The 23,516-nt window shown below is 40.8% G+C and overlaps 1 long non-coding RNA gene across 1 annotated transcript; it reads left to right on the top strand.

The window, feature by feature from the left end:
• Nucleotides 1–426: 426 nt before the first annotated feature.
• On the top strand, nucleotides 427–22,823 carry LOC133558786 (uncharacterized). The gene is made up of 4 exons (XR_009807996.1): nucleotides 427–1,199; nucleotides 8,271–8,352; nucleotides 8,702–8,765; nucleotides 21,942–22,823. It is a non-coding gene; the product is annotated as an uncharacterized LOC133558786 (long non-coding RNA).
• The last annotated feature ends 693 nt before the right edge of the window (nucleotides 22,824–23,516 follow it).

The raw sequence follows: 23,516 nt of genomic DNA, 5'->3' as shown, positions 1-23,516 counted from the left end.
GCTTTTATGGCCGATAGAGAGATGAGTCACATCTTGCCTCCTCCTCTGCCCGGTAGTGCTCTTACCCTCAACGCCTGCCGTTCCCGTTCTCAAGGCCTTATGTGTACATGCAGCACATGGTGGATTATATAAATAGCAGGGAACGCGTGGCTCGTCACTGACGGCTGACATTTTCGTGCCCCGGCAAGCCGCTGATACAGTTGGCGCTTGGCACGGATTCCTCTCCTGGGTTTATCCATCTGTCGGTGACGAGCCCGAGCCCTCCTCCCCCACCCTCCTCTCCAGCTATGTTCTTGTAACGTAACACGAGGATCACCTTTCGCTCTATTCATCATTGCATGCGAGCGCTGCGTGACGCGCGGCCCTCCCCTCATGCTATGTTTTTTGCTCTGGCGCAACAACAAATGCACAATCCGCGCGGGTCATTCGCTCCTCTGAAGACGGCCAAGGGATGACAGGAATTGTGTGAAGCGGAAGGACGGGAGAATGTGAGCTCGCCGTGCGGGCAGGGTGCTTCCTGGAAGCCTGCCAATTTCCAGAAGCACGGCATTGCAGCATGTCAATATGCCTGTTGCCACGGAAACAAGGACTGGCATAGAGATCCTTGTCGTTAGTCTTTGCTGCTTTTCCTTACAAAGACCCAGCAAAGTTGTGCTGTGGTTGTATCGCTGCCTCTACTCATTGGGCCGCATTCAGCAAACGTTCCTAAGAACAATTTTGTTCCTAGGCCCACTTAAGAAGTTTTTAAAGGGGAAAATTATCACCAGACCTATGTAAGCGTCAATATATACTTTGATGTTGCAGAAAAAAGACCATATGTTTTTTTAACCGATTTCCGAACTCTAAAAGGGTGAATTTGGCGATTTAAACGCCTTTCAATTGTTCGCTGTCGGAGCATTGACCTTTCACCCGTAACAGCACAACAGGAAGCAACCCGCCATTTTCTCAAACACATTACGCGTGCTTGCTAGACCTGCTAACTGGCACGGGAATACTTCGGCAGCTACATCCAGGGGCCTGTGAAGCAGGGGAGTATAGTAGCAGCGGGGCCCGTCAACGGAGCAGACACCAGCGGTGTGATCGGAAACGCGGATGCCGAGCGGGGCTAAAAACAAAGCAGAAGGCTAATCCCCACAGAACACAACTTCCCTTCATCCTGAAGCCGGATTTAAATGGAAGATGCGAGACTACTGGTCTGGGTAAGGAGTCAATTAAATTAGAACAAGTTTTTTCTGCTTTGATTGTTTCAGAGTTGGACATGTGTTCTACTGAGGTGGCTAACTATGATGTGTGCAGTTTATCAAAGCAACAAACAAACAATCGGAAAATTCCCGTCGTATCAATTCCTTGATATGGTCGTAATTATACTAAATGCACTGGGTAAATAAACACAACATTATTAATATTGCTACTACGGATAATTTGATAAAAAATTCCCTAAAATAGCCCACTACCTATAATATAGGTTTTTTAACATAAGATCATTGTCTCCCAAAACGTTGTTAGTTAATGATATCATCAGAGACAACAATCTTAACGTCATCAGTCTCAGCGAAACCTGGCTTAAACCAAACGACTTTTTTGCGCTAAATGAGGCATATCCTCCTAACTTTACACATGCGCATATTGCCCGTCCTCTTAAAAGGGGTTGGGGGGTTGCACTAATATACAACGAAAACTTTAACCTTAGTCCTAACATAAATAATAAACATAAATCGTTAGAGGTGCTTACTATGAGGTCTGTCACACCGCTGCCTCTACACCTGGCTGTTATCTACCGCCCCCCAGGGCCCTATTCGGACTTTATCAATGAATTCTCAGAGTTCGTTGCTGATCTAGTGACACACGCCGATAATATAATCATAATGGGGGACTTTAATATCCATATGAAAACCCCATCGGACCCATCGTGCGTAGCGCTCCAGACTATAATTGATAGCTGTGGTCTCACACAAATAATAAATGAACCCACACATCGCAACGGTAATACGATAGACCTAGTGTTTGTCAGGGGTATCACCGTTTCCAAAGTTACGATACTCCCGTATACTAAAGTATTGTCCGATCATTACCTTATAAAATTAGAGGTTCAGACGCATGTTCGTCGAACTAATAATAATAATAACTGCTATAGCAGCCGCAACATTAATACGGCCACAACAACAACTCTTGCTGACCTACTGCCCTCGGTAATGGCACCATTCCCAAAGTATGTGGGCTCTATTGATAACCTCACTAACAACTTTAACGACGCCCTGCGCGAAACCATTGATAACATAGCACCGCTAAAGTTAAAAAAGGCTCCAAAAAAGCGTACCCCGTGGTTTACAGAAGAGACTAGAGCTCAAAAATGATTATGTAGAAAGCTGGAACGCAAATGGCGCACGACTAAACTTGAGGTGCACCATCAAGCATGGAGTGATGGTTTAATAACTTATAAACGCATGCTTACCTTAGCTAAAGCTAAATATTACTCAAATCTCATCCACCGTAATAAAAACGATCCTAAATTTTTGTTTAGTACGGTAGCATCGCTAACCCAACAAGGGACTCCTTCCAGTAGCTCCACCCACTCAGCTGATGACTTTATGCAATTCTTTAGTTAGAAAATTGAAGTCATTAGAAAGGAGATTAAAGACAATGTGTCCCAGCTACAACTGGGTTCTATTAACACAGATACGATTGTATATACGGCGGATACTGCCCTCCAAAATAGTTTCTCTCGTTTTGAGGAAATAACATTAGAGGAATTGTTTCAACGTGTAAATGGAATAAAACAAACAACATGTTTACTTGACCCACTTCCTGGGAAACTGATCAAGGAGCTCTTTGTATTATTAGGTCCATCAGTGCTAAATATTATAAACTTATCACTTTCTCGGGCACTGTTCCCCTAGCATTCAAAAAAGCGGTTATTCATCCTCTTCTTAAAATACCTAACGTCGATCCTGACCTCATGGTAAACTACCAACCGGTGTCTCACCTTCCGTTTATTTAAAAAATCCTCGAAAAAATTGTTGCGGAGCAGTTAAATGAACACTTAGCGTCTAACAATCTATGTGAAACCTTTCAATCCGGTTTCAGGGCAAATCACTCCACGGAGACAGCCCTCGCAAAAATGACTAATGGTCTATTGCTAACGATGGATTCTGATTCGTCATCTATGTTGCTGCTCCTCGATCTTAGCGCTGCTTTCGATACCGTCGATCATAATATTTTATTAGAACGTATCAAAACACGAATTGGTATGTCAGACTTAGCTCTGTCTTGGTTTAACTCTTATCTTACTGATAGGATGCAGTGTGTCTCCCATAACAATGTGACCTCGGACTACATTAAGGTAACGTGTGGAGTTCCCCAGGGTTCGGTCCTTGGCCCTGCACTCTTCAGCATCTACATGCTGCCGCTAGGTGACATCATACGCAAATACGGTGTTAGCTTTCACTGTTATGCTGATGACAGCCAACTCTACATGCCCCTAAAGCTGACCAACACGCCGGATTGTAGTCAGCTGGAGGCGTGTCTTAATGAAATTAAACAATGGATGTCCGCTAACTTTTTGCAACTCAACGCCAAAAAAACGGAAATGCTGATTATCGGTCCTGCTAGACACCGACGTCTATTTAATAATACAACTCTAACATTTGACAACCAAACTATTAAACAAGGCGACACAGTAAAGAATCTGGGTGTTATCTTTGACCCAACTCTCTCCTTTGAGTCACACATTAAAAGCGTTACTAAAACGGCCTTCTTTCATCTCCGTAATATCGCTAAAATTCGCTCCATTCTGTCCACTAAAGACGCTGAGATCATTATCCATGCGTTTGTTACGTCTTGCCTCGATTACTGTAACGTATTATTTTCGGGTCTCCCCATGTCTAGCATTAAAAGATTACAGTTGGTACAAAATGCGGCTGCTAGACTTTTGACAAGAACAAGAAAGTTTGATCACATTACGTCTGTACTGGCTCACCTGCACTGGCTTCCTGTGCACTTAAGATGTGACTTTAAGGTTTTACTACTTACGTATAAAATACTACACGGTCTAGCTCCATCCTATCTTGCCGAATGTATTGTACCATATGTCCCGGCAAGAAATCTGCGTTCAAAGGACTCCGGCTTATTAGTGATTCCCAAAGCCCAAAAAAAGTCTGCGGCCTATAGAGCGTTTTCATTTCGGGCTCCAGTACTCTGGAATGCCCTCCCGGTAACAGTTCGAGATGCCACCTTAGTAGAAGCATTTAAGTCTCACCTTAAAACTCATTTGTATACTCTAGCCTTTAAATAGACTCCCTTTTTAGACCAGTTGATCTGTCGTTTCTTTTCTTTTTCTCTGGTCCGGTCCGATCCGGTGGCCATGTACTGCTCGCCTGTGTATCGGCTGGGGACATCTCTGCGCTGCTGATCCGCCTCCGCTTGGGATGTTTTCCGGCTGGCTCCGCTGTGACCGGGACTCTCGCTGCTGTGTTGGATCCGCTTTGGACTGGACTCTTGCGACTGTTTTGGATCCATTATGGATTTAACTTTCACAGTATCATGTTAGACCCGCTCGACATCCATTGCTTTCCTCCTCTCCAAGGTTCTCATAGTCATCATTGTCACCGACGTCCCACTGGGTGTGAGTTTTCCTTGCCCTTATGTGGGCCTACCGAGGATGTCGTAGTGGTTTGTGTTGTGGTTTGTGCAGCCCTTTGAGACACTAGTGATTTAGGGCTATATAAGTAAACATTGATTGATTGATTGATTGATTACATACACCAAGTCAAATCAGCTTTGTTATTTTCCATTTTTTCGACTGTTTTCCATACCTTGGAGACATCATGCCTCGTCGGAGGGTGTAACAACATGAACAGGGACGTATTCAAGTTGACTTACGTGGAGTGTGCTAATCAGACATATCAATGGTCACAACATGCTAATCGATGCTAACATGCTATTTAGGCTAGCTGTATGTACATATTACATCATTATGCCTCATTTGTAGCTATATTTGCATCCAGCCTCTCCCTCCACCCACATTTAATGCCAAACAAACACATACCAATCGACGGATTCAAGTTGCGAAAGTCCCTCATTTGTTCTGTTCCGTCGTAGCATCGCTACTGACGATAACGATGCTACGACAGAGATGTGTGGATATCCTGCGACACTCAAAGCAGATGCATTTCCAACGATAAAGTCAACAAAATCACAAAGGTGAGTTTTGTTGATGTTATTGACTTATGTGCTAATCAGACATATTTGCTCACGGCATGACTGCCTGCTAATCGATGCTAACATACTATTTAGGCTAGCTGTATGAACATATATGCATCATCATGCCTCATTTGTAGCTATATTTGCATCCAGCCTTTCCCTTCAACCACATTTAATGCCAAACAAACACATACCAATCGACGGATTCAAGTTGCACCAGTGGTCAAAAGATGCAATCGTTGGTTAGAAGGCGATCGCCGAATTCATCCTCGTTGTCGTTGTCTGTCGTGACATGGCTCAATAGCTTCAGTTTCTTCTTCAATTTATTTTTCGTTATCTGCTTCCACACTCCAACCATCAGTTTCAATACATGCGTAATCTGTTGAATCGCTTAAACCGCTGAAATCTGAGTCTGAATCCGAGCTAATGTCGCAATATCTTTCTGCTCTATCCGCCATTTTTGTTTGTATTGGCATCACGCAGTGACGTCACAGGAAAATGGACGGGTGGATATAGCGATGGTGAAAATCATGCACTTTGAAGTAGTTTTTCGAGATATTGCGTGATGGGTACAATTTTGAAAAAAACTTGAAAAATAAAATAAGCCACTGGGAACTGATTTTTATTGGTTTTAACCATTCTGAAATTGTGATAATGCTCCTCTTCAAGGAGATTTTTGTATTCCCAATGTTTTCGGGTACACCGTGGCGCAGTTGAGAGAGTGGCCGTGCCAGCATTCTGAGGGTTCCTGGTTCAATCTCACCTTCTACCATCTTAGTCACGTTCGTTGTGTCCTTTAGCAAGACACTTCACCCTTGCTCCTGATGGGTCCTGGTTAGCGCTTTGCATCAATGTGTGAATGCGTGTGTGAATGGGTGAATGTGGAAATAGTGTGAAAGCGCTTTGAGTTCCTTAAAAAAAAGGTAGAAAAGCCGTATACAGGTAAAACCATTTACCATTCTTAGCTGGGATTTGTTCGTAGGTAAGAACAAAATCTATGAGGGCTCCAGAGGCTTATTTGTTCTTAAGCCTGACAAGTTCCCTCACTTCTAGTCTACTGCGTCGTTTTGATCAGGAAACACAACATTTCTGCGATTTTGACCATGAAAATTACCAAAATATACAGGAATCACACCAAAATCACATAGAAAGCATAAACCAAAAGAGAAATATTAAAACATATTTTATTTTATTACTTCGTTTTGGAACATCTCATGGTTAAGCCACCTGGTGGCAGGTGAGGCCCTGCCTCACTTGCCTCTCCTGACAGCACGTCACTGTTTCCACCACGGGATTATAAAATTTTTTCTTCTGTAATCTGTTTGTCTTTTCTCCGTGTTTTTGATGTTGGGCTTTACCGCCAGAATTGTGCCCTTATATGGGGAATTATGGGCGTTTACCTATGCAAATTACAGAATTAAGGGAATTTACATATGCATATTGGGGGAATACGGGTGTGTTTATATGCAAATTACGATAGACACGCACGCGCTAATCATTTGGCATTCACCAACTTAAGAACAGCAGGTGGGAATAATTTGGGCATTTAAGAACACGTCATGGATTTGAATGGACTCCTCTTAGGAAGAAAGATAAGGGGAAAAGTTAGGAACATATTGCTAAATGGGGCCCATTGACCATTGCAAAAGTGCATAGATACCACAAAAGCAACCTGGGCAGGGCATGGCGACCTGTGCAGTTGTGTTTGTTGTGTTTGTTACTTTTCCAATGTGTCTGTTTTTTTTTTGTTTTTTTTAAAAACTAAAGAAAATCTGTGTTATTTTTATATTTCAGAGAGCACGTCGTCTTTTACGACCTTACCAGTGTTGGCAGGGTGTGAATCTGCGCGTCCTCGCACATGTTATCAGTGCAGTGATTGTGTCCTGCGGCAAACAACTTGGCCGTGAGTTATTCACTGGCAGGTCTGTAGTCTTCTGCAGCAGGCGTTGCAAAAGAATGACCTCAGCAATGTCACGCGGCGCAGCGCCTCTGTTGCAAAGTCACAACTCGCGACATGTATCATGTTGTTTGAGACACTGGAGTGCTGCAGCGAGATCATCAGTCCACGTTAGGGGTCGGCAACCCAAAACGTTGAAAGAGCCATATTGGACCAACAATACAAAAAACTAATCAGGAGTCGGAAAAAATGAAAAGCCTCATATAAGTGTTATAATGAAGGCAACACATGACATACGTGTCTATATTAGCTATAATAGCCTACTATCAAAATGACTATGTGTTTCAGGCTGAAGCAAATCTTCGTTGACAGAAATATTTAAATTTAGTATTTATTCTACACATTTTTACAACATTAGAAACCATTAGTAAATCAGAGGCTACTCAGAAGGTGAGATAACTCCTGAAAATGACTGCCTTTTATTGGCCAAAGGTATAGATGTGTGTGTCCAAGTTAAAGGAAACGGCAGACTGCCTTCTTTTAATAGATTTATTACAATATTTGGCAAGCTAGGTAATCTTTGCTGTGGTCTGGAACAACATTGCACACAAACAACTATCAGAAATGCAGCCAATATTACATACCGATAATGTGTCATGAGACATGCAAATATATATTAAATACACAGAGGACATAAATAACGGAAATTAAATGTGATCAAATACACCTACAAACGAGGCATAATGATGCAATATGTACATACAGCTAGTCCAAATAGCATTTTAGCATTGATTATCTTGCAGTCATGCACTGACCAAATATGCCGGATTAGCACTCCGACAAGCCAATAACATCAACAAAGCTCACCTTTGTGCATTCACGCACAGCATGATTTGGTGGACAAAATGAGACAAAGAAGGAGTGGAAGATTTTACATGTAAACAAACTGTTGCATCACAGTGCACTCTACGGTGAGTTCAAGAACCGACAAAATTATTAGGACAAAACGATGTTCACCAAATACTCTCATCAGTGAAGCATACACACAAACATAATAAACAGTGGGCTTTCTAACAAGGGAAGGTTTGTGTCATGTTTGTCCTCAACCAAAAAACATACTGAAACGAAAAATATATTTTTCTCCCCTCTTTTTTCATTTTCAATCCTTTTTTAGAAATGCTCCAGGGCCGCATGCAGCTCCAGAGCCACGGGTTGCTGACCCCCGGTCTATGTCAACATTGAAACCTTGATCTGAGGTGCTACATCTACACTTCCTTGAAATGTAACCATATTCGTATATTGACTATATATTGTAATTGATAACAGATTAAAGGCCTACTGAAACCCACTACTACCCACCACGCAGTCTGATAGTTTATATATCAATGATGAAATATTAACATTGCAACACATGCCAATACAGCTTTTTTAGTTTACTAAATTACAATTTTAAATTTTCCGGGAGTTTCGTCTTGAAAACGTCGCGTAATGATGACGTGTACGCAAGACGTCACGCGTTTTTAGGAAGTATGAGGGCTGCACACACACACAGCTAAATGTTGTCTGCTTTAACCGCATAATTATACAGTATTTTGCCGTCCATAGCTGCCGTCGACTCCCCTGAGACATGGCGTCAAGACACCCGTGGACGTACACCTCCGACTATCAGGTACTATTTAACTCACTAAAACACTAGCAACACAATAGAAAGATAAGGGATTTCCCAGAATTATCCTAGTAAATGTGTTTAAAAACATCGGACTCCGTCCCAATGTAATCACGTTTTTTTTTAAACTCGTTATTTATTTTTATTCTTATTTTTTCCAGTCCGTTTATATCAATATCCTCAAACACGAATCTTTCATCCTCGCTCAAATTAATGGGGAAATTGTCGTTTTCTCTGTCCGAATAGCTCTTTTTGTTGGAGACTCCCATTAAAAACAATGTGAATATGTGAGGAGCCATCAAACATGTGACGTCATCGTCTGCGACTTCCGGTAGAGGCAGGGCTTTTCTCTTAGCACCGAAAGTTGCAAACTTTATCGTGGATGTTCTCTACTAAATCTTTTCAGCAAAAATATGGCAATATCGCGAAATGATCAAGTATGACACATAGAATGGACCTGCTATCCCCGTTTAAATAAGAAAATCTCATTTCAGTAGGCCTTTAAACATAATACATGCATTATGACAGATTCAGCCTAACATGGTGCTATCTTGACAACAATTGTTATTGTATTGTTTTGACTTGACCATGAGTAAACGGACGAAGATTGATGTTTGGCTGGATATAATCACTTTGTTTGGAGGGGTGACGGTGCTGAGGAACAAGCCATTACATATGGACTAAGAGTGGGCGACTCGATCTAGATATATTTACACTATAAAACTGTCAAAATTATTGAGTTATCTCATGTGATTAATCTAAAAAAAATATTGCATAATAATCACACAATTTATTTCTACCAAACATGCCTTAACCGCAGATTAAGCTATTATACGGCCATTTACAACCGCAGATTAAGCTATTATACGGCCAGTGATCAGGTCATTGAATCCGTCAGTGCAAAGATGACTGAGGACACATTATGACTGGGGATTTCACTTCAAAACTCACCCTTACTGGTCTTACATTAAAATTGTTACCAAGTTTTGAACAAACAAATAACATGCATTCAAGTAAAAGCTTTTAAAATATGTTCCTGTATCATTTGGAAAATAAAAATACATTTCAGTCCAAGTATTGGGCTTTTTTTTTTTAATAAATTTGAATCACACCAGTGAGTCATAACCTGTGATTAATCATGATGAATCCAAACTCAAAAGTGTGATTAATCTGATCATATAAAGCACTAAATCAAACTATTAGATTTTAGTGTGCTTAAGATTGATATTTGTCAGGTTTATACCATGTTCATTTGCATAAATATCTGTTTTTGTTTACCACGCCTTCCGCTCCAATGCAGCTGAGATATCATATTCATATTCATAGTTTGCTGACAGTGTTATGTATATATTTTTATATTGTTTACAAACTCAGGGAATATTTTATGGTAACAGAAAGACTTTGTTGATAAAAGTATTTTTTCTTAGTTTTTTAGTTATTTTGCACTATTGACTTTTTACCCAGATAATTTTATGTAATAGAAGGAAATAATTTTGATGTTTTGTTGATATTGTTACATTGTCATATGTTGTATTAATAGTAATGCTCTGAAATTATTATTTTTTTATATATCAGATTAATCACATTTTTGGATCTTGACTAATCGCGATAATTGCAGTACATTACACACAATAATATTTGGATTTAAATGTAATTTTATTCATCAGTACTGCATGTCGTGCATTTTTTTCCAATGTTTTACTTGAATGCATGTCCTTTATTCGTCCAAAATTTGCTTATATTGTTATTGTAAATAAACAAACAAAGACTCCTATTTAGTCTGCTGGCATTTGCAGTAACATATTGTGTCATTTTCCATTCTATTATTTTGTCAAAATTATTAAGAACAAGTGGTAGAAGATTATTTATTAATCTACTTGTTAATTTACTGTTGATATCTGGTTATTTTGTCTTTTAACATGTTCTATCTACACTACTGTTAAAATATAATAATCACTTATTCTTCTGTTGTTTGATACTTTACGTTAGTTTTTGATGATACCACACATTTGGGTATCAGTCTGATACCAAGTAGTTACATTTGTCATATTCAAAGTCCTCATGTGTTCAGGGACATATTTTAGTTTATCATAGTTTATTAACAGTACGTGGTCGGTTCAGTTCCCTATTCTGTATATCTGAAGGACAGTTAAAGTTCTCCCCTGTCACTGGGCGCTCTTATCCAAGTCTGGCTCCGTCTGAACTCATATCACTGGAGGTGAAAGGTCTTTTGCCAACTATATATATTTTTATATATATAGTCTCTCCATCCTCTGTGTGCCTGTAAGTGGTCTCGGAGCAGCTGCACAAGTGTCACAGCTTGCTTGGGGATGCAGATCAAAGTGCTGATATGTCTTGTTATTTTGGGTTCTGTGCTGCCCCGAGGCGCCGAGAATATTTGGAGGACAGCGGGCAAAGATAGTTGGAGAGATAAGTGGTGCTGCGGCCAAAGGGGATCTTGGCTCAAAGGTCCACCCAGCATGCAACGTGAGCTCCACAAGCACATGATATTGTGGGGATTGTCAAAGGAGGAGAGAAGTGCTGACATGGGCAAGCTGACTGATGGACATAGACATGAGACACAGCTTGAACTCCGGTATTTTCAGCCGAACTGGCGATGCATTGTGTCTTCCAACACACTTCAGCAACAACAGATGTCATCTCAAGGCCCTCAGAAGCACAGTTGCTTTGAAATTACACCGTTTCCTTTGCAGGCCGCGACAAATACATTTGGCCACCCCTAGTGTTGTACGGTATACCGCTATTAGTATAGTACCGCAATACCAATGAATCATTTTCAGTACTAAATCGCCTCTGAAAAGTACCGGTCCCGCATCCCGCGGCGCCCTCGTTATCGTTACGTCGTGGCATAGCTGGTTTACGAGCAGAGGAGCATGTTTGGCGGCACACAATCACAGAGTACTTCGAAGCAGACACATCGTGTAGATAGCAAAGGGAGAACGGACGAATTTTGTCAATAAAGATGAAGGTGAAGTAATAACGCTTAAACGCCCTCATGAATAGATGCTTTATTGCATTGCTAGCTAGCTAGCGGCTAACGTCCATCCGCCGTTGGTAGGGATTTAGCGATTTCCTAATCGCTGATCCTGGTCTCCATGGCGACAAGTAAAGTAAGTTTCTTACAAGTACCATCCCTGCAGGACGAGGAATAGCTAAACATGCCTCACTACACAGCATTGCTCACTAACGTCAAAATGTTAACTAACATCCATTGTAATGATACCAAGTACAGGCACATATCCAGTCGATACTACTATGATTACTTTGATATTTTTTGGCATCACAACATTTTTCGTTTTTGTAAAATGTATATTATGTTTAGAAAGTCAGGAAATATGTCCCTGGACACATGAGGACTTTGAATATGACCAATGTATGATCCTGTAACTACTTGGTATCGGATTATAACCCAAATTTGTGGTATCATCCAAAACTAAATGTAAAGTATCCAAATAAAAGAAGAATAAGTGATTATTAAATTTTAACAATAGTGTAGAAATAACATGTTAAAAGAGAACGTAAGCAGATATTAACAGTAAATGAACAAGTAGATTAATAATCCATTATCTACCACTTGTCCTTAATAATGTTGACAAAATAATAGAATGATGAATGACACAATATGTTACTGCATATGTCAGCAGACTAATTAGGACCCTTTGTTTGTTTACTTACTAATAAAAGACAAGTTGTCTTGTATGTTCACTATTTATTTAAGGACTTAACTGCAATAAGAAACATACAGTATCTTTAATTTACCCTAAGATTTTTTGTTAAAATAAAGCCCATCCATCCATCCATTTTCTACTGCCTATTCCCTTTGGTGGTGCCTATCTCAGCTACAATCGGGCAGAAGGCGGTGTGCTCCTTGGACAAGTCGCCACCTCATCGCATTAAAGTAAAGCCAATAATGCAATTTTTTTGTGGTCCCCTTTATTTAGAAAAGTATCAAATTAATTTTGGTATCGTTGCCGGTACCAAAATATTGGCGTCGTTACAACACCAGCCACCACAAATAGATTTGGCGCTCCCTGTTCACATTCAGTCATAAACCCAACAGAATTGGGAATGTCTGTGAATGTAGATTTTCATTACAATGCTGTACAGCAGGTGGCGGTATGCGTCGCACCTCCACTTCTCACACAGCTCATAAGCACCTGGTCTGCCAGAGATTAAGAAGATGTTGCAAGAGGAATCTAGATACTTTAAAAACATTTTTTTTCAAAGCAACACAACAAATCTAGTGACTTTTTGTGGTCTTATTGGACACCTTTGGAGACTTAAGCACAGGACTATTCAACTAGCGAGTTCACTTCAAAACATGGGAGGGACGTTAATGCAGGGGTGTCAAACGTACGGCCCGGGGGCCGAATCAGGCGGGATGAGTTTGCTAAGTATAAAAATTAACCTGACATTTTTGAATGAAAGAAACTGGATGTCATAATAACAATTACTTGTATCTTTGTAGAAGAGGCTACATATGTTCAAATAAATCATCTTCCTCCACTGATGTTAGTACATCAGTGGAGGAAGATGATCAAACTCCATAAATAACATACTGTAATTTGATTTTAGGTGTAGTTTTTTTTATCTTGATATATTGAAAATTAACACCAATGAGTTGACTGATGAACATTATCACATAATTTATTCAGAAAATATAAATAACGACAAGATAGAATACTATTGACCGCAACATGTAAAATACAAATGTTCACTGCTGTGGACGTTGGTCTTTAGGAGGTTAAAAGTTCAATGCAAGGATCTACCAATATGATTACACTGGTACCACAGGAGCGTTCTATTGTAATTTTAGGAATTTGCTGCAAAAACATTAACGCAGGGATGTCAAACTCATTTTAGGTCGGGGGTCACATGGAGAAAAATCTACTCCGAAGTAGGCCGGACTGGTAAAATCACAGCACGATAACTTGAAAATAAAGACAACTTCAGATTGTTTTCTTTGTTTAAAAATAGAACAAACACATTCTGAAATTGCACAAATCATAATGTTGTTGGGTTTTTAAAATGTTGTTTCTTTAATTTTTAACTCTGACAACAGAGGATGCTGGCTTTCAAAATAAGACTAATAGTGAAGTTAGACGTCGGTTCATAGCAGTCTGGAAATGTGGCCGCTAAAACAATTAACTGATATTTGAATAGCCCTGCTTGAACAAAAAAACATGGTCTGGTCAATGAGCAGCAGGCGCTGCATGTTTGTCATATTACAAAAATGACGAAAAAAAAATGACGAAAGAAACTTTGCATTTAGTATTTTTTTAATGTACAGTAGTACCTCAACTGGGGCTTCACGGTGGGACAGAGGTTAGTGCATCTGCCTCACAATACGAAGTTCCTGCAGTCCTGGGTTCAAATCCAGGCTCGGGATCTTTCTGTGTGGAGTTTGCATGTTCTCCCCGTGAATGCGTGGGTTCCCTCCAGGTACTCCGGCTTCCTCCCACCTCCAAAGACATGCACCTGGGGATAGGTTGATTGGCAACACTAAATTGGCCCTAGTGTGTGAATGTGAGTGTGAATGTTGTCTGTCTATCTGTGTTGGCCCTGCGATGAGCTGGCGACTTATCCAGGGTGTACCCCACCTTCCGCCCGATTGTAGCTGAGATAGGCGCCAGCGCCCCCCGCGACTCCAAAAAGGGAATAAGCGGTAGAAAATGGATGGATGGATAGTACCTCAACTGACAAGCACGTTGTGTTCCTCGACCAAGCTCGTAACTCAGAACATCTCAAAGCAGAGAAATACATTCAATTTGTGCTTGACCCTCACAAAATACCACAATTTTTACTTGTAACATGCCTTTTAAAAAGAAAATGTTTGTTGTTTGGGAATATGTAGTTGCATATCGCGGTAGCTGGCTGCAGCTTGTGTGACATAGACTGACGCTATGGCAAGGCTGCTAACAAGTAGGACATATTTTTCACGATGTATTTCTCTGATTTGGTCATCTACTTCTTCTGCTTTGCACTGACGCTCTTAGTTCCAATGGTTGGAGGGCAGGATTGTGTCGATCTCTGAGGGGCGTTGAAACGTCAACTGTCAAATCAAAACATATGCTTACTTCTTGTGTAAAACAAAGCCCGAACAATAATGTGCAACAAAATATTATCTCTATATTACTAAAACGGCGTAACCTTCTTACAAATATGACTTCAACAGACTGTGAGAATGCTTGTAATCCAAGATATGCTCCAAGCCTAAAGGGGAAAGGCACTTTTCTGGAATTTTGTCTATCATTCACAATCCTTATGTAAGACAAAAACTTTTTTATTCTAAATAGTACATTTATGCAATTAAAAGTCTGCTTTCAATGGAACCTATAGGCTGTATTCTGCCTATAAAAGCCCTTAACAAACATGCAAACACCTACATTAGGTTTTATATACAGGATACATGTACAAATCTAATGTAGTAACGGGCATGTTCATTATAAAATTTAATGTTTACGTGTTTTTGATCATTTTTAATTTCAAAAACACATCACAACGTTCGCTTTTTTCCCCACTACTATTTAGTGAAAACTTCATAAGAGCCAACAAACATAATAAAACATCACAGACTGCACAATGTCTGCTGTCTTTAGAATGCCGACTGCTAGAATCTTGTTATATTCCCGTTTAGATGAAGAATGACTCATAATCCTTGCGAAAAATAAGGGGGTGGAACCAAGCATCTTTTCAAGTTGTTTTTGACATTTTCGGGTCTAAATTGGCCGTCGAAGTGTACCAACATGTCTGATTACATCCCCGTCTTTCTACTATCCAGGTGGGAGGCAGGATTTATGATCTGTAACAAACCTCCACGAGCAAAGGAAGCAAGGAAGTAGCTGACCACTCAATGATGTAAACATGGGCACAAACACTAGTGATCACAGCGCCGCTATAAATAATTTGTCTACGTTAACGCTTATAACAACAATATCACTAATAATTGTTTAATATTTTAGTCACAAAATGTAAATGGAGTATTGTTGGTGCTTTTTAGATGTTTTTTTATTGGGTTTTATGGGCGGAATAGAGGACCTCCTATTGGCTCCGCTGTAAGCGCACTTTTATTTATGTTTATTTAAAGTTAAAATGCCTTAAAAAGACATATGTCATCATGTATTTCATAATGATTGTGAATGACAGACAAAATAAATAAAACAAATGCAGTTCCCCCTTAAAGGATGAGAAAAAGCTGAGCGACAGCTGGTATCTCAAATTACTCGTGAATTGAGGTACCAGTGTGCAATTTTTCTTTTGATGTTTTTTAGTCAGTTTTTGTCTGTCCACCAGTGTTATTCCTCTCTCCAACATTAAAATTACAAGCACAAGTATTATGATCAATTATGCTAATCATACCATGACGTTATGTAGCCCCCTAATCTACTTACCACCACCAAAATTAGATTGAGGTCCTGTGGGAAACACTGCAACAGAGGTCCCACATCTGATAAGACTACTGTTACGGCAAAAAGGCTGTGGAATGTTGGCTTTATCTTACCTATATCCTCCTTTAGCGTTCACTAAGAGCAGACAAACATTACAGGGAGACAGAACAGGATCGCTGATGGGTCTGCCAACTTCCGGCGCCCCTTACAAAAAAGGTGAGAAACGGGTAAACAGCGAGGCCAAGGGAAAAAAACCCTCATAGCCATAGCATACATAAACATGTGTAACAGGGAAACATCAAAGAACACAAAGGGCATTCAAGACTAAGCACCCAATCAGACCGCTCTGACATCATCTCTATGCTGCTCACTATGCCGGTTTACAAAGAAATTGCTATGTCAGCAAGTCTTGCAGTCCTGAATGTCTTTCTTTCTCCGGCATTGCTTTTTATTTTCAAAGCAATTTCAGTTTGTGGTCATTGTTGAATGCAGCATTTGCAGTGTTTGTTTAATGAGCATACATATATATAAGAAAAAGTTGAGTTCTACAGACACACTTCTACAAACTACAATAACAGAATATTGCTAAACCGATATGATGATACAGTGTCAATCATTGCCCAGACCTGATTACATTGTTACATCTAATTTAAAAAATGTGTATGCTCGAAAAACACTTAAAACCTTTAGTACAACAGTATGTGGAAATAAAATATGGAACGGATCAACCAAAGAAATCGAAGAAAGCACCAATATGATTCAGTTTAGGAGATGGTTCAAACTACGAGTGTTCACAAAGTACACAGAACAAGATTTATGATGAACATCTTGAACCCCTTTTTTCCCTTTTTTATTGAGACAAAGAGTATTTATGTATTTAATATTTGTATGCTTTGGCCCTGCGATGAGGTGGCGACTTGTCCACGGTGTACCCCGCCTTCCACCCGAATGCAGCTGAGATAGGCTCCAGCGACCCCCCCCCGCTACCCCCAAAGGGACAAGCGGTAGAAAATGGATGGATGGATGGATGGATATTTGTATGCTTACTATGGTATATTTTTGTATTTATTATTTATTTGTTCACTGTTCTGTTAGAGAGAACAAGGAAATGGGGTAAAATTGATAAAATTGCCATGGTATGAAAAGGGGTAGGATTAAACAAGCTGTGCTTCTTCCTACTCCTTTTCGGACGTGCTGTAATGAAACAACTGGAATTGTGTGATGCATTATTTTGTATCGTATGCATGTTTGAAATAAACAGAAACTGAGCTGAACTCAATCGTGCAGGTGTACATGCGGTAGTACCGTATTTCCTTGAATTGCCGCCGGGACTTCCGGTAGGAATGTCAGAGAGACCTGAAACAAAAACCTCTATGTAGGTCTCATTTAGACCTACATTTTAATAACTGACATCCTTCAGCAAAAATCAACAGGAAGTAAAAAATTACCCCTTCAAAATAAAAGATTTGTAAACACCCGTCACCTTTTTTCAAACGTTATCCTCCTCTGAGCTCGTTTGTCGTTTCAGCTTCAAACTTGCACAGGAGAGAGTTTGAACCATTCTGATTAAAAGTTATCGAAAGAGTTTTGATTACTGCTCCGGTTTTGATTTTACTCGCCTTCAAAAAAACCCTGCGCAAAGTTTCCTAATAAATGTCATTTTTGCCTCTTTGAGCTATAATTTGACCCCCTTAAAATGCTTCAAAGTGCAAGTTAAAGCTCTACTAGGCAAAGCGAAAGCCATTTATCAACAACATCCAGAAACGCCGATCTGTAATTTGACCCCCTTAACATGCTTTAAAACTCACCAAATTTTAAACACACATCAGGACTGGTGAAAATTGCCATCTAATAAAAAAAACAAACCCTGAAAATCAAAATTGCGCTCTAACGCCCCCTAGGAAAAAACACAAGCAAAACTGCTTGTAACTTCTGATAGGAAAGTCGTAGAAACATGAAATAAAAACCTCTATGTAGGTCTGACTAAGACCAGGGCTTGAGTCGCGGACCCGACCAACGCTGCTTGCAGCTTTAATTACTTTAAAATCTCTTCTCACTCCCACACTCACCAAAGGCATGCAGTAAAAATTAGAGTGTGATGTAAGCTTGGACCTTAAATCCTACTGAATAGCTCTTAATCTTCTTCCCTCGTTGCGATTTCAAATTACCGGTATTGAAATCAGCCTCCTCCGTTTTGAAAATGATGACAGGGCAAGTGTCACTCGTGACGTCACGAGTTTGACCAGGCGGTAATACTAAGCATGCACTACTGATTATTTTGCGAAGCGAGTTTGACCCGGCAGTAATTCAAGGCAGGCGCATACTATATACCCTGTGGCAATTCAAGGAAATTCCGTATTAGAGAAACGGTGATTTCAAAGTCGCTCTCAGATGCGATTGGAAATCCATCAAACCCATGAAAGATGCATTGATCATCCGTATAAATGGACCTGCTACTTGCAGTTTTCTTAGCAATATTTCTAAATCATAAAGCAATTAGACCTTTAGCTAATTTAGAAGGATTCTTCTTGAGCAAGGGTGGAGATTAATCTCAACTTTCTCCACTTAGTGGAAGTTGCAGTGCATCTGTTAAAAGGCCCCGGCGCACAACAGCAGCTGCTACCTGCCACAAATGTTAATGTCAAACATTATATTACCATTAACTCTCTCTGCCGCCGCTAAATGTTATCATAGATCTTCACCCAGACAAAACACTCCCATTTCCATTCAAGTCACAAGAGGTGGCAAAAACAAACCCCTACATTGACGCCAAAAAAAAAGAAAGATGCCGTGTCATTCACTTAATTACACGTCCCTTCAGGCGCACACCTTAAAAGCTTCTTGATGAATTTGTTTGCCACTTTTAGAAAATGATCAAAGATTTCCTGTCTTCTTGTTCCAAAGTTGCATGTGCACACCGTGACACAATATTAATTAAGAGGGATACTCAGAGATTGCGCCATAAATCATTGCCATCATTTTCCCCCATGTTTGCACTGCCATTTCAATGCCTTTCTTGTTCCTGTCATAACAGTGAACAAGTCAGATATGAGAGATAAGACACAGAAAGGCAACTGCAGTATTGTCATTTTACTCTCTGAGGAGTCTGACAATAGAGCGGAGAATAACTGAGTTGTTCTCGCCGCTGCTGCCATGCTCGACATCCAGGACATAAATGCAAATTTGAGTCTTTCACTTAATCTTTGAAAGTCCCTTGACATTATCTGCAGAGCAGCCGGTAGAATACATAATGATGTTTTGGGATTCTATTTCTGCACCCATAAAATGGTGTTAATGCTTAACTGGATGTCCTTGTACCTCAGAGAGTCACTGATTCTCTCTGAGGGTGTTTGAAGAGACTGGAATCAGGGAAATCTAACATCACATGGCCGCCCAGAAAAGCATATATCCACAATAGTGTCTCTGCCACCCCTGCAATATTGACACTTTTTTTTAATTTGGGGAAAGCAGGTAGCTATAGGTACTTTCACTAGTTTCCCCGGCCAGGTGGGGTTCCAATTAAAGGCCTACTGAAACCCACTACTACCCACCACGCAGTCTGATAGTTTATATATCAATGATGAAATATTAACATTGCAACACATGCCAACACGGCCTTTTTAGTTTACTAAATTGCAATTTTAAATTTCCCGGGAGTTTTGTCTTAAAAATGTTGTGTAATGATGACGTGTACGCAAGACGTCACGGGCTGTTAGGAATATGAGCGCTGCACACACACACAGCTGAAAGTCGTCTGCTTTAACGGCATAATTACACAGTATTTTGGACATCTGTGTTGCTGAATCTTTTGCAATTTGTTCAATTAATATTGGAGAAGTCAAAGTAGCAAGATGGAGTTGGGAAGCTTTAGCCTTTAGCCACACAAACACACGGTGATTCCTTGTTTAAAAATCCTGCAGGTGGAAATTTACTATGGATCAAAGCGCGGTCAAGCTAACATGGATCAAAAGCAAATGTCAACCAGCAGGTTTTGGTGACAAAATTGTGGTTAAAAAGTCGCTTCTTACCGGAGAAAAGCTGAGCTTGTGCCGTCCATAGCTGCCGTCGACTCCCCTGAGACACTGCGCGTCGAGACACCCGCGGACGTACACCTCCGACTGTCAGTGTGACGGACTCCCAGCCGTCCTCGTGTGGGTTGCGGTGACACTGGACACACGACACGCCGTAGCAGGTTTGATTTACTTTTATTATTTGCAGTCCTGGGTTCAAATCCGTGGAGTTTGCATGTTCTCCCCGTGAATGCGTGGGTTCCCTCCGGGTACTCCGGCTTTCTCCTACTTCCAAAGACATGCACCTGGGGATAGGTTGAGTGGCAACACTAAATTGCCCCTAGTGTGTGAATGTGAGTGTGAATGTTGTCTGTTTGTCTGTGTTGGCCCTGTGATGAGGTGGCGACTTGTCCAGGGTGTATCCCGCCTTCCGCCTGATTGTAGCTGAGATAGGCGCCAGCGCCCCCCGCGACCCCAAAAGGGAATAAGCGGTAGAAAATGGATGGATGGATGGATTTCGCACAACCTTTCTTCGGGACAGTCGGGCGCGCCCATTTCTAGTGCGCCGGTCCTGCTTCTTGGTCGCGCTGCTGCCTCTGTGGCGGGGACTCATCTTGTCGTGCTCGGTTGTCGTGGTCGGGTTGCAGTGGTTTCCTCCTCTCTCTCTCGATCGTGCCCCCTTCGCCTCTTCTAAAGTCTAGGAGCAGATGCGCAGATTGTGAGCAGGTGTGTGTCCTACGCACCTGACTCCGATTGCCGTCCTGCCGCTCCGTGTGCGTCACGCCTCTCCTCGCCGCCGCATGCCCCGCCTCCTGGCCTCCATTCTGGTCCAGAACGCCTCTGTCCGCCCGCTGTCGGCCCGTCGGCTGCGTCTCTCCACAATCAGGTACTATTTAACTCACTAAAACACTAGCAACACAATAGAAAGATAAGGGATTTCCCAGAATTATCCTACTAAATGTGTCTAAAAACATCGGAATCCGTCCCAATGCAATCGCGTTTTATATTTTTTAAACTTTTTTTTTTCTTTTTTCCTAGTACGTCGCTATCAAAATCCACAAACACGAATCTTTCATCCTCGCTCAAATTAATGGGGAAATTGTCGTTTTCTCCGTCCGAATAGCACTTTTTGTTGGAGGCTCACATTATAAACAATGTGAATATGTGAGGAGCTCTCAACATGTGACGTCATCTTCAGCGACTTCCGGTAGAGGCAGGGCTTTTCTTTTAACACCGAAAGTTGCAAACTTTATCGTGGATGTTCTCTACTAAACCCTTTCAGCAAAAATATGGCAATATCGCGAAATGATCAAGTATGACACATAGAATGGACCTGCTATCCCCGTTTAAATAAGAACATCTAATTTCAGTAGGCCTTTAACTGGATGTCCTTGTACCTCAGAGAGTCACTGATTCTCTCTGAGAGTATTTGAAGAGACTGGAATCAGGGAAATCTAACATCACATGCCCACCCAGAAAAGCATATATTAACAATAGTGTCTATGTCAACCCTGCAGTATTAACACTTTTTTTAATTTAGGGAAAGGAGGTAGCTAAAAGTACTTTCACTAGTTTCCCCGGCCAGGTGGGATTCCAGTTAAGGGACCTATCATCTTTACTGTATTTGGTGACCTAGAAATGACACAAATTAATCTTCACACTGAGAAAAAAAAATAAGAGACCCTCTCGCTCCTTCATTGTTGTTTTTTGAAAGCATCTTGTTCAAACTGGTGTGTTGAATATGCTTTGTTTTTTTGTAGTTTCCTGCAACACTATTTTAAAGTGAAAACTGACAGCCTATGGAACGGTATAGAAAGTGGATGGATGGCTCTATAATGCCGCAAGAAGAGAAACCACAGTATTTCCCCCACCATTATATTTAGCAGGGAGGCCAGGCCTCCCAATGACACCCCCTGCACCCTAAAAAGGCTTTTATTTTTGTTTTGGTTTAAATTTAATTTTTTTATACTGCACCGTATCACAGACATACGTAAATTAAGGATACCTCTAGTAGATAACATGTCCTTTTTTTATTAAACCAACTAAATAGCTTTTTTTTTTTTACACAAAACCAATAATGGATATCATGCTTTGTGAATCCATAATCGATTGGTTGTGTCACGCCTATGGTTCATGTTTTGTTTTGGTCATGTTATGTTTAGTTTTTTGGACATTCAGTTCTTGCGTTTGTACTTCCTTGTTTTCTTTGTCACCATTGCTACTCATTACTTTCCACCTTGTCTCCAAGTCACGCCCCGGTCCTCAGTTCTCACACCTGTTAATCATTATCATTGGTATTATTTAAACCGGTAGTTGCAAAGTGTTTAGTCTGGCAGCTTCACATATTCCTGATATTCCTCCATGCCATGCCATGCCTAGTTTCCCTTCCGCTCATGCCACGTAAGTTTTTGTTATTCATGCCACTGTGCAAGTTTTTGTTCCATGTCAATAGTCATGCCATTGTGCTAGTCTTCTTTTTTCATGCCACAGTACAAGTGTTTTCTTTTCATGTTTGTAGTTTGTAGCATTTGTGCTAGTCTTTTGTTTTTTCATAGCCAAGTGTTTGTACCTCCTTGTGAGCGCCCTTTGTTTGCCTTTTTTGAATTATAGTGTTAATAAATCAAAATGTACCTTAATTCACGCCTGGCTCGTCCCAAATTCTTTCTGCGACGAAGAAACAATACAAATCCAAGTCCAAGTTTGACAGGTTGATTATTTTACCCAGCCCTAATGATGAGGTAATTCTTACTGATTTATAATTATAAACGTAAAGAGGGCCGTGACATTTGTTACAAGCAGCCCTCTGATAACAGCCATAACGGCGATGTGGCCCTCAATGAAAACATGTGTGAGAACCCCTCAGAAATTAATTGGCTTTCTATTGTTTTGTATTCTGAGGTGGACCTCAGAGGCAAACCTCTCTGCAAAGTGGAAAATGAAAGGTGTAGTCCTTCTGATTAAAAAAAAAATAGCTCAATCAATAATAAATCAATCAAAGTGTATTTATATAGCCCTTAATCACAAGTGTCTCAAAGGGCTGCACAAGCCACAACGACATCCTCGGCTCAGATCCCACAATGGGAAACAATGACAAACCTTGGAGGGGACCGCAGATGTGGGGACCCTCACCCCTGAGCCCTGGGTGCAATGGTTGTCCAGTGGATCTAGTTAATAGTGTGAGAGTCCAGTCCATAGTGAGGCCAGCAGGGGGTCGTCTTGAGTGGGGATAAGTCAGCAGCAAAGAGACATCCCCAACTGATGCACAGATGAGTGGTCCACCCTGGGTCCTGACTTTGAACAGCTAGCGCGTCAATCTGTGGTGGATCTAGTTAATA

This window comes from Nerophis ophidion, linkage group LG09 (assembly GCF_033978795.1).
Source record: "Nerophis ophidion isolate RoL-2023_Sa linkage group LG09, RoL_Noph_v1.0, whole genome shotgun sequence".
NCBI classification, from domain to species: domain Eukaryota; kingdom Metazoa; phylum Chordata; class Actinopteri; order Syngnathiformes; family Syngnathidae; genus Nerophis; species Nerophis ophidion.
The sequence above is the reverse complement of the archived record's forward strand: the minus strand, read 5'-3'. Positions and strand labels throughout refer to the sequence as shown.